The 12300-nt window shown below is 40.2% G+C and overlaps 1 long non-coding RNA gene across 1 annotated transcript in view; it reads right to left on the bottom strand.

The window, feature by feature from the left end:
* Positions 1-8397, bottom strand: part of LOC143668908 (uncharacterized) — a 47561-nt gene extending 39164 nt beyond the window's left edge. The window contains exon 1 of the long non-coding RNA XR_013168628.1: positions 8329-8397. This is a non-coding gene — a long non-coding RNA (uncharacterized LOC143668908). The remainder of the gene's footprint in view (positions 1-8328) is intronic.
* Between the last annotated feature and the right edge of the window lie 3903 nt (positions 8398-12300).

Below are 12300 nucleotides of genomic sequence, written 5' to 3'. Positions count from 1 at the left end.
TCCTGGACATAAATGAGGGAACAAGTGAACCTAGCAGAGAAAGGCAGCCGTTTTGTGATCCTGAGAAAAGCCAACCAGAAAATTGAAGCTGACATTGAAACTGGTCAAACCAAAATAATTGCAGAGAAAGAGTCAGAGGCCCAACCTATTCATTCCTGAAACTTCACTCTACCTTTGGACTTTTCAATTGTGTGCTTTAACAAGTCTCTATCATTACTTAAGCCATTTTAATTTCGATTTTCTGTAACCTAAGCTCTACCTCCCTGTGCCTTGGTTTCCATATATATATTATAGGGATACTACATAACACCTTTTTCATTGAGTTGTCATGGGAAGCAAATGCAATAATGCATGCAAAGTTTTTAGATCAGTGCCCGGTACAAAGAACGAGCTTAATAAAGTAAAAGATAAACAAACATAAAACTGAAATTAAAGTGGCAAGTATAGCTGTTATGCAACTATAAAATAAAAACAAATTTACAAATTGAATTCAAGCAAGCATAAGCACTGAAAATATGTGGCAGTTATTGGTAATAATGTAGTTTATTCAGATGGTGCAGTATACATTGACATTAACTTTCTTATAATAACAGAGAAGGTAAAACAGAAAATAGAAAATTCTCATTGAGAACTCATGAACCTCTAATAAGCACACTGCCCTAGGAGAAACTCAAAAATGCTGAATCAGTACACATCCCTAATGAATGAAGTCGGAGCATAACAAATGTGATTTGAGATTATGTCTGGGGCAATTTAACCAGCTGTGTTTTTTGCTTTCTATCCAGAAATCCTTCAAATCAAAGTGTCACCATTCAGTGCAGAAAAAGCCTCAGAAATGAAATTCAAAAAATTGATTGGGAGAAAATTCAACTCCACAGTACATTTCCTAACAATGGAAGAACAGTTAATAAGGTCCTTAAAGTTCATTACACTAATCAATGTACCATCATTTTCCTTAGGTAAGGAAAGAGTCTCATAAATGGTACCACTCCTTAAGATTTTCTCATATATTTGTATGAGAAATATTTGGAAGACATAACCTGACAAACGTAATACAACTGAAGGTATCTTTAACACAACTACACATACATATTTCTAGAGCTAGGAGTCATTTGCACTGAGTAAATAATGTTGCTTTTCATTATTTTATCAACTGTATGATACACAAAAAGTCTTGAGCAGCTGATAAATTTTCCTAACTTGTTACGATATTTTCATTCTTATCTACAAAGTTGAGTTCCACTGAGTTCTTTTCATTCCCCTAAACTACAGCTGTCCTTATTATGAGGATCCCATGATGAAAATTCCCAATTAAAGACAATTGTGATACAGGTTAGGTTGACATTTTAGGGAATGCCAGTCATGTCCCTCACTCTTTTATTAATAATAACAGAGAAGGGGTCAATTAATCCAGACCTGGTAAACACATGACATACTGTTTTAAAAGCACATCCTGCCTTGATACCAGCCCTAACTAGGTCCTACCAGAAAGATTCTAGCCTACATAGTTTGGTGGACTTGTAGATCCTGTCCATTTGAAGTCTATTTGCAGAGGGACAAGCACTTAGCAAAAAGTACAGAGACTGATACAGATGTATATAATCTGGGCACTAGGTTTCTCAAATTTGGACCCCTTAGGGGTGCCTGTGACTCTCCTCTGGAGAAAGGGAAAATGGTGAGAGGACTCTATTCTTCTGAGTTTATTTCCTTGCAGTGCAACCCCAATGAATCAACCCCATCAATATGCACCATGATAATGTCTCAATAATCTATTTTCTGGATGGCAGACATGTCTGTTATAGTTATTTATTGCTGTGTGAAAAAAACTATCCAAAGCTTAATGGGACTGAGATAACTGGATATCCATATGCAAAATAATGAAGTTGGACCCCTACCTCACATTATTAAAAAAAAATCTCAAAATGATCAAAGACCTAAATGTAAGATGTTAAACTATAAAACCCTAAGGAAAACATAGGAATAATCTTCATGACCTTGGCTTTGGCAATGGTTTCTTAGATATGACACCAAAAGCACAACAATAAAAGGGAACAATTTGTGCACCAAAGCATATTATCAAACAAGTGAAAATACAGAATGGAAGACAATATTTGCAAATCATATATCTGACAAAGGTCTGGTGTCCAAAATAAAGACAAAATTCTTCAACATAACCACAAAAGGACAAACAACCCGATTAAAAAATGGGCAAAGGACTTGAACAGACAATTCACCAAAGAACAAACACTTGAAAAAATGCTCCAAATCACCAGTCATTAGTGAAATGCAAAACAAAACCACAATGAGATGCTACTTCAAAACCCCTGGGATAACTAGAATAAAATAAAACTAGAAAATAACAAGTGTTGGTGAGCACGTGGACAAATTGGAACTCTCATACATTGCTAGTGAAGATGTAAAGTGGTTCAGCCACTGTGAAAAACAGTTTGGGATTCCTCAAAAAGTTAAACAGAGAATTACTGTATGACCCAGCAGTTCCCTCTCTAGGTATATACACAAAAGAATTAAAAACAGGTGTTTAAACAAAATCCTGTACATGAATGTTCATAGCAGCATTATTCACAATAGCCAAAAGGAGGAAGCAACCCAAGTGTCCATCGGGAGATGAATGGATAAACAAAATGTGCTATAGACATCCAATGAAATATTATTCAGCTTTAAAAGAGAATGAAGTCCAGATACATGTTACAACATGGTTGACCCTTGAAAACATTATATTAAGTAAAAGAAGCCAGACATGAGAGGCTATGTATTGTATGACTTCATTTATATGAAATATCCACAATAGGTAAATCCATAGAGACAAAGGCAGATTCGTGGTTGCCAGGGGCTGGAGGAGGGGATGAGACATGACTGCTTAATGAGTACATGGTTTCCTTTTGGGGTGATGAAAATGCTTTGGACTAAAGAGAGGTGTTGGTTGCACAGATCTGTGACTCCTAAATGTCACTGAATTATATACGTTAAAATGGTTAATATTATGTTATGTCAATCTTACCACAATAAAGTTTTTTTAATAAAACACTCAATGGCTTAAAATAACAATTATTTCCCACAGTTGGGGATCAGACTTCTGCCCCTCCCGGTGTTGACTAGCACCACTAGATAGTATGGAAGGCCCATGAAGGTTTCACCCACATGCCTGTACCTTGGAGGGATGTCCTGAAGACTCAGCTGGCTCAGCTGGATGCCTCTCCCTCTCCATGTTGTGTCAGAGCTTTCCCATGCCATCTCTCCAAAAGAGTATTTGGACTTCTTCCTTGGTGGCTTAGGACTCCAAGGAACCAAGGTGGAAGCTACCATCCCTCCAACACCTAAGTCTAGAACTGGCCCAGCATCACTTCTTCCATATTCGGTTATTAGAGTTATCACCAGCCAGTCCAGCTTCAGGGAGAAGGAAATAGATTCCACCACTTGATGGGAAAAGTGCCCAAGCAATTGTGATCATCTCTAAATCTACCACCGTGCCCTCCCTCTGCTGAGTAAGCACAGTCCCGAAACCCAGTGAAGGCTGAGTATAAGCGGCTTCTTGCTCAAGGGTAGCATTAACTGCATGCAAACTGTACAGAGTACATGTTTCTGAGAAGGCTCGAGTGATCGACTTTGGCCTAGAAAAGATTCTCCCGTTGAAGATCCAAAGCGAACCCCCGTTTTAGAAGCCATGTTCTCTTATATACCTCCAAGGGACAGTCCTTAATAAGCCAAGTTCTTATCTTTGCCTGATTCTTATCTTTATGCTGTTTCTGTCCTTTTCCATGGCGCCTTCAAATTTTCTCAGAGTTAGACTAAGGATTTCTCCTGAAATCCTTCACTCCATTAGAAGTTTAACTAGTTGAATGGGTCTCTGGTGCCTTTTACAAAGTTTCCCAAATATTCAAAAAAGATGCAATGAGGTCTCATCAGGAAGGTGGATTTTTAACCACCACCACCAATAAAAACGGAATTTCATACTTTAAAAAGCATAAATACTTAGCTTCTGCAGGGAGCTTCAAAGAAAGAAGGTTATGTCTAAATCAGAATCTTAACATAAAAGTTAGAAAGAGAGCATGATAATGTTCACTTGGCAATCATGTCTCCCTGATGAAAATACAAACAGGCAAAGTCTCTTTTCAAAAAAGGATTGTAAACACTAGCCCTACTACCATGCTAATCTGAAGATTATTTTATTACTATGTACTTTTAAAGGCTGAATTGGAAACATCTGTTTTCCTGAGAATTAAGCTGAAAAAGATTCCAACTGAGGATGAAATGGCCAAGTCCATTTCAATTGCCCTGAGCTGGAGGTGGGTGTCTGCTCGTGGATGTAGGGACCCTCCTCTATGAGGAAGGTGGGAATAGGAAGAAAAGCTACGGACGTTGGGATAGGGTCTAAGGTGTCCACATATGTGCATTTGAATCTTCTTGGAGATGGACATAGGGCAGGGGCTGGCTTCCCTCAAACCATAATGCTTAGAGGTGGAAGTCCAATAAGTTTAGGAATTCAGAAACTTGACTTCACTTTCCAGGTCATGAAGAAAGTACATTTGTCAAGGTAGGATGATAGGATATATTTTATCTAATCATTTTAGATTGAATTATCACCTTTAAATATGCAGATATATGGGACATGGGCTGCCGTTAGCCCTCTTGCCCTAGTCCCAGCAGATGTCCATTGGACAGGGCAGCGTATGCCCTGTCATATATAAATAAATTGACAAGGCTCAATTGACTTCCCTTGAACTCCTGAATCAGCACTGATCAAGGGCTGCAGTTGAGCATCTGTTTTAAGTGTAGTAGAATATGCTTTCATATATAAAATGATACCCCAGGCCTAAGAGTCACCCCCAAGGGAGCCCTTTTGTTGCTCAGATGTGACCTCTCTCTTCAGCCAACGCAACAAGTAAACTCCCCACCTCCCCTGTCTACGTGGGACATGACTCCCAGGAGCGTGGACCTTCCTGACAATGTGGGACAGAAAATCCTAGAATGAGCTGGGACTCAGCATCAAGGGATTGAGAAAAACCCTAGAATGAGCTGAGACTCAGCATCAAGGGATTGAGAAAACCTCGACCAAAAGGGGGAAGAGGGAAATGAAACAAAGTGTCAAAGGCTGAGAGATTCCAAACAGAGTCCAGAGGTTATCCTGGAGGTTATTCTTACGCATTAAGTAGATATCACCTTGTTATTCAAGATGTAATGGAGAGGCTGGAGGGAACTGCCTGAAAATGTAGAGCTGTGTTCCAGTAGCCATGTTTCTTGAGGATGATTGAATAATGATATAGCTTTCACAGTGTGACTGTGTGATTGTGAAAACCTTGTGTCTGATGCTCCTTGTATCTACCTTGTCAACAAAGGAGTAGAACATATGGGATAAAAATAAATAATAGGGGGAACAAAGGTTAAAATAAATTTAGTTTGAAATGCTAGTGATCAGTGAAAGGGAGGGGTAAGTGGTATGGTATGTATATTTTTTGTTTTTCTCTGTTTTCATTTTATTTCTTTTTCTGTTGTCTTTTTATTTCTTTTTCTGAACTGATGCAAATGTTCTAAGAAATGATCATGATGATGAATATGCAACTATGTGATGATATTGTGAATTGCTGATTATATATGTAGAACGGAATGATCAAAATAGAAATGTTTGAGTTTGGTGTTTTTTTGTATTTAAAAAAAATTAAAATACAATAATAATAAAAAAAGAAAGAAATAAATAAAATGATACCCCAAGATTCTGTGGTTTAAGGGGGCAGTGTTGTCCCACATGCCTGCCCACCTGGAAGTCCCAGCTCCCAGATCTAGCCTGGTGAAGAGACCCAGTTTAAATGGAGAAAGCTAAAATATAGAGATTGATGATTCTGTAGATACTACACTTGTTTTCCTTCCTCAATCATGTGAGCTCTTTGAGGTAGCCCTTTATCAAAGCTGCACCCCCTTTGTGAATCTTTTTGACCTTAAGAAGAGCCATCTTTTTGGCCTAAGAAATATGTTGAGCAATGACTTTCATTCGTCCTCAGGGCATATAAACTCCATGGTTCTGGGGCCCTAGACTGCAGAGGACTTAGTCCCAGGAATCATGAACTCCAATCATTTGGGTGAAATGCCAAAAGTCCCATATTTAGAGGAACTGCCCCTTACCTCATTGTGTGGACTGAGCCACAAGGTCGGTCCAGGTGCCAGCGTCAGAGAGGAAGCAAAGAAATCGACCCCAGGGAATATATGGGAGCTTTGTAAGGGATCCTCTGAAAGCTGACCCTAGAAGTAATTTTGCTAGAAAAGTTGTGACTGCCAGTGTCAATGAATACCTTTGAGTCCACAGGGTCAAGTGGAAGAGAAGGACCTTTTATTGAACATCTGCTCCCTGCCAGAGGCAGTAAGGTCTTTAAGAGGTCTCAATTAGTCCTCACAGCAACCATGTAATATATAGTCATATAGTACCTATATGACTATATAATATACATAACCATGTGATACATACCTATAGCTCTGTGTCCCATGTTACAGAATAGACACCAGGGTTAAGGGAACTTGTAACCGAATGTTAAAATGGAAGTTTTGGCTGAAGCACAGAGACAATACATACCTGCCTTAGTTTTCCAGGCTGTTATAACAAACACAGTGGGTTGATTTAAACAATGGAAATTGATTGGCTCACAGTTTCATAGAGTAGAGGCTTGCTTCCTCCCAGGTAGCATTCAGTACTGTCTGGCCACACTCTCTGAGGTTCCTTGGCTTGAATCCCTGCCTCAAATCACATGGCAATATCCTCTCTGTTTTCTTTCAGGTCCTGTTGACTTTCTGCTTCTGGCTCCTCCCTGTGGCTTTCTCTTGACTCCTCTTTTTTTTTTTTTTTTTTTTTTTTTTGCATTGACAGGCACCAAGAATCAGACCTGGGTCTCCGGCATGGCAGACAAGAACTCTTCCTGCTGGGCCACCATGGCCCGCCCCTGTGGCTTCCTCTTTATAAGGACTCCAGTAACCCGGATGAAGACCCACTCTCATCTAGTTGGGCCACACCCTTAGGTAAAAATGACATCTTCCAGCAATCCTACTTACAGTGGGTTTGCATTCAAAGGAATGCCAACTAAGAACATATCTAAATTGGGGTACATAACTCAATCTACCATAATACAACATTCCGAAGAGAGATAAGAGACTGCCATACACATTTTTCAAAATTGATGCCCTAACTCTTGGGTCCTTCAACCACATGGAGAGCAGAGGGACAGGAACGGGTTAATGAAGAAGGCTTAGGGAAAGAGTATTGTGTGTCTAACCCTCCCCCATTGGGTGATGTAGGGGTGCTTTCTCCTCATCTCCAGCCTAAGGAGAAGGGACCGCATTGAAAGCTTAATGTGTGTTCCCTGTGGCTTAGGGAACCCAGACAACCTGTGTCTGCCTCACACCTGGTGTACTGGTTTGAAGCTATTATGTACCTCAGAAAAGCCATGTCCCTTAATCCTCATTCAGTATTGTTGGGTAGAATCTTTTTTATTGTTTCCATGGAAATATAACACACCCAATTGTGGGTGGTAACTTCTTCTTCTTTTTTTTTTTTTTTAATTTGGTGCATGGTCTGGAAATTGAACCCAGGTCTCCTACATGGAAGGCGAGCATTCTGGGTGGTAACTTTTGATTAGATGGTTTCCATGGAGATGTGTCCCCATATATTCAAGGTGGGGTTGCTTACTGGAGCCCTTTAAGAGGGAACCATTTTGGAAAAAGCTGGAGAGACATCAGAACCAACAGAGCCCTGGGGAAGCCCTTGAACAGAAAGCTAGCAGATCTCACCATGTACCTTTCCAGTGGAGAGAGAAATCCTGAACATCGTTGGCCTCCTTGAACTAAGGTATGTTTCCCTGGATGCCCTAGATTGGACATTTTTATAGCCTTGCCTTAATTTGGACATTTTCATGGCCTTAGAACTGTAAACTTGCAACTTAATAAATTCCCCTTTTTAAAAGCCATTCTATTTCTGGTAAGTTGCATTCTGACAGCTTGCAATCTAAACCACCTGATAAATTGAAAGGGCACAGTATTGTTTGACCCCTGAATTGTGGCACAGCCAAAAAGAATTTCTTCTTCACTGGGTTTGGCTTGAACAAATTGAATTTATCATAGCAAAGGATGTGTGAGTGTTTCCTGAGTTCCACATGTGAACCATGATTGAAAGATAGAGCTGAAGAGGGGTTGTCTTAGAACCTGTCCTAAGCCTAAAAGTCTTCCCTAGACCAAGGAGACCTCCAATAGAAGAAGTCTGGAAGGGTGCTGCCAGATGCTTAGGGGCTGAAAAGGGTCACAAGTGACCAGCTGTTAGAGAGATGTACTCACCCATGTCGAGAGAATGCAGGGGACAGGTCAAACTGGTAGAGGCTCTCCCAAGAACCCACAAAAATATCTACAAAAGAAACAGTCATCTTTAAACATCTGCCAAGTCTAGAGCACACCAGTGTTAGGTCCTTATGTCAGTACCAGGTAAAATGACCAGACAAGACACAGATCCTGCCTGAGTTTCTGTCCAGGGACTGGGCAAGCACCTACCCACCGCTGGCGCCCATAGGTGACAAAAATCAACCTGCTCTCTGATTACCCTCTCTGATTATGGCAACAGGGATTTTTTTTTCCCCTCAAGATACTGGGATTATAGATTATTTTATTTTAATTTGTACACATCCATGCAACAAATTTCTAGCACTTATTATTTGCAAGGCACTGTTTTTTTCTGAATTTTTTACCAGATTAATTTTAGAGATGAAGGAAAAGAAGCTCATGGTAGTGAAATCTGTCTACGCCTGTTCCCTTGGCAAGCAAGATGTAAGGCAAGGATCTAAGGGTCAGGAGAGAGCCTTTGGCATAAGCCAGATTTCCACGGGTCTTATCCAGAAAATGCAGCTGCAAGAGGATGATGTGCAAAAGTGAGACCTACTGGAAACATCCCTTAAGTGTTAACACATGCTACATAAAATACAAAACTTGAGCTCTGCAGACCCTATCAACCTAAGAATAAAGAGCTTAACAGAGAAGTAGCTAACAAGAATAATGTTGCGACATAGGGTCCCTTTCCCTCCTGCTATGCATTGTTTCAAATCAGCCAGGAAAGTTAAAAATTAAAAGGCATCTCATTGACAGACCCTTCCCCCCCACCCCAAATACGAAAGTACATGCAACAGTCCTTCAGCTTTTACCATTTTAGCATTCAAGGGTTCAAATATTAAGGAATCATCCCAAATGTTCATGTTTATGTCTCATATCTTCACATTCCCGTATAGTCCCACACCACCACCGCCAACACACATGCACCCCCAACACAAACACACTCTCTCTCTCTCTCTCTCTCTCACACACACACACACACACACACACACACACACACACACACAGAGTCTCTTTCTCTTTCCCTACCTTCTCTGGATCAGTCATAGTAAATTGTTTCAAGTGCATAGTGCTGCTCCCTTTGGCCTCTGTACATCTCCTATCACCCTTTTTTTTTTTTAATATTAATTAAAAAAAATTTAACAAACCAAATAAAACATTAATATATATAATCAGTAATTCACAATATCATCACTCAGTTGCATATTCATCATTTCTTAGAACATTTGCATCAATTCAGAAAGAGAAATAAAAAGACAATCGAAAAAGAAATAAAACAAAAACAGAAAAGAATAAAAAAGATTATACCTATCATACACCTTACCCCTCGCGTTCATTGATCAGTAGCATTTCAAACTAAATTTATTTTAGCATTTGTTCCCCTTATTATTTATTTTTATTACGTATGTTCTACTCGTTTGTTGACAAGGTAGATAAAAGGAGCATCAGACACAAGGTTTTCACAATCACACAGTCACACTGTGAAAGCTATATCATTATTCAATCATCATCAAGAAACATGGCTACTGGAACACAGCTGTACATTTTCAGGCAGTTCCCTCCAGCCTCTCCATTACATCTTGAATAACAAGGTGGTATCTACTCAATGCGTAAGAATAACCTCCAGGATAACCTCTCGACTCTGCTTGGAATCTCTCAGCCATTGACACTTTGTCTCATTTCCCTCTTCCCCCTTTTGGTCGAGAAGGTTTTCTCAATCCCTTGATGCTGAGTCTCAGCTCATTCTAGGATTTCTGTCCCATGTTGCCAGGAAGGTCCACACCCCTGGGAGGTTATCACCCTTTTTTTGTCACTAGGAAACCTCTCCTGAATCCCAAGTCAGAGTTAGATGCAACCTCCATCACAATATCTATCTCTGCATTTTGATTATCTACTTTTCTGTATTTCCTCTAAACTATAAGTTCCATGAAAGCAAGGACTGTCTTCCATTCATATACTTAACTAATAAAATATTGAGTACTTTCTGTGCACCAGGCTAGTACTTTCTGTGCTCGACCTAGCTCCCTGACTGGCACACTGTAGGTACCTCTAAATACCTGTTGACTGGATGGAGGGAAGGAGGGAGGGAGGGATGATGGATAGAGAGATTAAGAGATGGAACAGGGGAGAGGAGGGATAGAGAGATGGATGGATGGATGGATGAAGAGATGGATGATGGATGGTTGAGTGATAGATGGATAGAGATGTGGAGAGATAGAGGGAAGTAGGAAGGGAGGGACAGACAGATTGACAGGTATAGCAGTAAGGATTGTGTTCAGCTGCAAGCAAAAGAAAATCTGAACTACAATGACTTAAACACATTGGGAATTTATCTGACCCAGGTCAGAGGCAGGCTGCCGAAGTTTAGCTGTGGCTCCCCAGGCTACCAGGGGCCCATGCTCCTTCTTCTCTCCACCCTCCAATCTTAGTGTGTGATTCTCAGCCTCATAGTTACAAGAAGGCAACTACATTTCTAGGCATCACATCCATGATCCAGTCAGAGAGAAGGGGGAAGAAGCAGAAATCTAATGGAGTATTCCAGTCTAGGCCACACATTTGAAAAGCTTTCTTAGAAGTCCAATCAGTGGTTTTGAGTTACATCTCCTGGGCCAGGATTGGGTGTCATATGGTCACCCTTTAGTTGCAAGGAAGTCTGGGGAAGTGAACATTTTAGCTTTCAAATCTCTAGAGTTGAAAGAGGGCCAGAGGGATTGTAAATGACTTTGGATTTGCCAAACTGCCAAACCGCAATGACAGTGTTCTATTAAGCAAACCCTTGCCTGGTTTGGGGGTACTAGTGCTAACACACTTCCCATGTTTCTCCCCACTACCCCACTGCATCTTTATTTAAACAAAAAATATTCTGTTCATGAGAATGAGAAGACAAGCACTATGGCGCAGCTGACTGATTAGAATATTACAATTAGTAACAGGTCTTTCAGAATAATGGGCATAAATGTGGCAGGGGAGAAATATTCCTATTTTCTCTCCCATCCCTATGACCAGTGGATGCAATAAATCTGGTCAAGGAGGGCTGCTTGAGGGACAGAGTTGCTAGCACACCACCCACCTCACTGGGTCTCTTCCCCCATCCACTGAGGTTTCCCAGATGCAAACAGTCACTATTCAAACTAAGCTACTAATACACCAGGTCAGAAATGCCTGCCATTCTCTGTGCTTTATTTGTACATTTTAAAAATTATACAAGTAATACATAAATATATCCTCCTACAAATTCAATAATTCAAAGACTTATAGAGAAGAACCAAAAAGTCTCCCTATGTCAGCACCTCCCAATACCTACCCCCAATCATATACCCTTTTGCAGAGTTAACCACCATTAAGTTTGATGTGTTTCTCCTGGTTTCCCCTCATCCATGTATTTACACACACAGACACACACACACACACACACACACACACACACTGAGTTTGTATATTTCGTAAATAGGATTGCACTACTACCCCTTTGTTTCATTTTATAATATGTCTTGGTATTTCTTATAAAGATTTTCTCATTTATTTAGCCAATCCTATTCTGGTAGAAATAAAGGTTGAATAGGGGCCAGACTCTGGGTACACACCACAATTCTGCCTCCTGCTAGGTGAGAGACCTTGAATACACTGTCTCCTCGTGGTGTGCCTCAGGTCCCTTGTCTATATAATGCGAATAATAAAAGTTTTTACTTAAAGAGTTGTCCTGCGGGATTGAGTGTATTTATATCAAGTGCTTAAAAAAGTGCCATCCCAGAGAAGGCTTTGTGTAAAAGCTTTTAATAACCATAGAAATATTTCCAGTTTAACAAAAACTTGTACATAGTTCTGCATAACAGATAGGAATACTTCCATAAGTCAGCTCCTAAGTCCTAGAGGTGGAATTGTCTGTCAAAGGCCATGTACGATTTAATTTTGCTGGCCATTGCTAAATTG

Source organism: Tamandua tetradactyla, chromosome 25 (genome assembly GCF_023851605.1).
Source record: "Tamandua tetradactyla isolate mTamTet1 chromosome 25, mTamTet1.pri, whole genome shotgun sequence".
Taxonomy (NCBI): Eukaryota; Metazoa; Chordata; class Mammalia; order Pilosa; family Myrmecophagidae; genus Tamandua; species Tamandua tetradactyla.
Note: the sequence above shows the minus strand (reverse complement) of the source record. Positions and strands in the feature narration are given on the sequence as shown.